General features: G+C 28.3%; 1 long non-coding RNA gene across 1 annotated transcript; it reads right to left on the minus strand.

The window, feature by feature from the left end:
• On the minus strand, positions 2,006–2,745 carry LOC107612235. Its single transcript, XR_001613653.2, has 2 exons — positions 2,459–2,745; positions 2,006–2,375 (listed from the first exon to the last, which is right to left on the minus strand). It is a non-coding gene; the product is annotated as an uncharacterized LOC107612235 (long non-coding RNA).

Below are 3,502 nucleotides of genomic sequence, written 5' to 3' on the forward strand. Positions count from 1 at the left end.
TTAGGCCTTAATCTTTGATGTTTAAATTTTTTCATAATAATCTCCTTGTTCAGCTTCCAACATCATAATAATTTATGACGGGTTCAGTTTTTTCCCTATTGATCAAAGACAACCAAAAGTTTGTTCATTTTCTCATTTTCACTATCATTTTTTTTTTTAATGACCAAAAATTTTTAGCTCACATTTTTTATTATGAATAAAGACGGTGTGTAATTCAACTATACTTGGCCATGTAGATTTTTGTTACAGAAATGTATAATTAGACTATTTTATTACTTTATACGAAATTTAAAAAAATATTAAATCAGATGATTCATATTTTTTTATTGTGATTTTTTTTATTTCAAAGTTCGAAAATCGCATGGTACTCCAATTTTTATTGTTAAAAATATATTATAATAATTGTATTTAGTAAAAATGATTTTTAATTTGATTTTATTAAATATATTTGTATTTATTAAAAATTATTTTTAATTTCATTTTATCAAATGTAGGTGATATAGGTTTTATACATCTGTCACCTTTCAATAAAAGCCAACTTAAATACCTTTCAAATAAATTATTACTAATTCATGCTTCTGAGCTTATCAAACTACTACTGTAGAAATATACTATAACCTGAATATGGTAAATTTGCAAACAGGAACAAATCATAGGGTTAAAAAAACATACATAAATTCAATTATTTTATTATAAATTCAATTATTTTATTTAATCATTAAAACGGCAAGTTATGGAATCTAAGAATAAATTACAATTCAACTATAATATAATATGAAAAATTAGAAATTAATGTTAGGGTAAACATGAAACCAAACTTTCTGTGATAAAAAAAAAATACCTCTTATATGCGAACTTAGATATGGGATAAATTGACAAATCCCATCTAAACCATCCATCATAGGATAAATTATTTTTTTTTTATAAAAATTATACACAAACAATTTGTCTTGATAAAATTTATCACATGCCATATTTTTTGAGATGTACAAATTAAGGATGATATTCAAATGTCTAGCAAAATTATTCAATCACCAAATAAGATTATTAACAGTATAGTTTAGGACTTTCCAACTCCGTACTCTTTTATTGTCCAAATAGTACAAGCAGAAAGAAAATTCTTGAGAACTCAAAGGAAGATACAAATGACACGATGATGAGTGCCATTGTTTTTAGGTAGGCATTATCAATCAAAGTATTCGAATGGTCTAAATGGATCATCATGGTCCCCATTATTACTAGGATCATGCGCTATCCATTGAGAATGTTGTTCATAGATGTGCCGCTATAACACTGACCAAAAAAAAAAAAGATGTGCCGCTATAACACTATGTATAATATAAAAACAGTTATTACCATTTAATACGAAGACAAGTGAATTTTTATTTTTGACTTAACTAAACTTATTCAAAATGTTAATTAAAATATCACTCTATCCTTAGTCATTCCCATTTAATATGTACTATTTATCATAAAGAAATTATATTCTACTTTATTTTAGAATCCAAAATTATCTTATTAAATTAGAGGTTAGAGTACGTACTCAAGTTCATGAGAACATTATATTGGATTTTATGTTAGTAAGATAGGCTTCACATGAAAGATCACTTGTATTTGAAAAGTATTAACTTAATTTTTAAAATACATTCTTAAATATTTTTCTAAATATTCTACAAATATAAATACATAATTTTTGTTAGGGTTAAATATTTTTTTCATCTTAAGTTCTTAGGTCAAAATCAAAATCGTCTCCGACTTTTTTTTCTTATTAAAATCATCCTCAACGTTTAAAAACGCTTTAAAATCATCATTTTTAAAATTTTTAGACTAAAATATTCTTCATTATTATCTCTCATCTTCACCCTCCTCACTCCACTGTTTCTCAGCCTCCCTGCTCCATTCTCTTCACCCAAATCTTCAACAACTCTTCACCCAAATATTCAACAACAACAATACCAATTATTTTTTTAATTTAAAAAAAAAACATACAAAAAAAACTAACATAAAATCAACAACAACATTACCAACATTCAATTTCATATTCAAAAATCCAACAACAACAACACCACCACATTCAAATTCAAAAATTCATCAACAACAATACCACCACGTTCAAATTCAAGACAAAAAAAATTTCAAAAATCCAATCTTTCAAACTTAAAAGGAGAGAACGCCGATTTCAGGAACAAATCGAGGTCCACCATGGCGAGTGGTGACCCATGCGCTGCCGCCTTCTTGAACGACTCCATGCCTTTTCTGCATTCTGCTTCACCCATGGGTTTTCGTGCTTGAACTACTTCCCCATCGGAGTAGTATCATCGCCCCCTCGGCGGCAGCAACACCTACCACCACGATCGGCACACCAACGACACCACCTTTAGTAAAATTAACAAAAATTTCATATCAAACAACATGAGTAAAGATCTGGAAAGAGAGGAAGAGAGAAAAAGCTAGCTACATGAATAGATCTGGAAAGAGATGAGCTCCAAGAAGTAGAACAGAGAAACAGAGAAGCAGAACATAAAGCAGAACAGAAAGCATAATAGATGAACGTCAGCAACAAAAGAGGAGAACGTCAGCAACGACGCCCTTTCTTGCCGACGGTGCCTTCTTCTTCCTCTTCTCTTTTTTTCCTCTTCGTTCTCCACCCTTCCCTCTCTTCTTTTCTTCGTGGCTTGCACTCCCTCCTCTTTGTGTTGTTGAAGGAAAAAGAAATAAGAACAGATGAGGGTAAATGATGGATGAAGGGTATTTTTATCCAAAAATTTGAGAAAGGACGATTTTTTAACGTTTTATAACGTTGAGGATAATTTTAATAAGAAAAAAAATGTTAGGGACGATTTTGATTTTGCCCCAAAACCTTGAGAACAAAAATAATAATAGTCTAATTTTTCTTCCTAAAACTATAAAAAACTTAGAGGTTTAATTTTTAGATTTTAAATCAAATAGTACCATTGTGAGTCAAAAATCTACCAGACCAAATCTAAATACTTTTTCAGTAAAACTATTACCAATCCATGCCTTAATTTGTCCACTTTTAACTATCATGAATATTGTGAATTTGTAAAGAGGAACAACAATCACAGGGTTAAAAAAGCATACATAAATTGAATTATTTTATTTAATAATTAGAACGGCAAGTTATGAAATCTAAGAATAAATTGCAATTTAACCATAATATAATACAAAAAACCAAAAATTAATTTTAGGGTAAACATGAAACCAAACTTTCATAACAAACATGAAAATATCTCCCATTTATAAATGAAATTTTAAAACATTTTAGTAACAACGCCTAAGTAAATAAATTTTTAAACTCAATGTATGAGCGTTACGTCAGCATAAGAGCTCCCTATTTATATTTCTATTAAAAACTAAATACCGAAAAACATATGTAAATATTCAAAAAGTAACAACCTAAACAAATAATAAGTTATAATTTATAAATAAAATTTTAAAAATTTCTAATAACGACACCTAAGTAAATAAATTTTCAAACTCA

The sequence above is a fragment of the Arachis ipaensis genome, chromosome B08, assembly GCF_000816755.2.
Source record: "Arachis ipaensis cultivar K30076 chromosome B08, Araip1.1, whole genome shotgun sequence".
Lineage (NCBI taxonomy): Eukaryota > Viridiplantae > Streptophyta > Magnoliopsida > Fabales > Fabaceae > Arachis > Arachis ipaensis.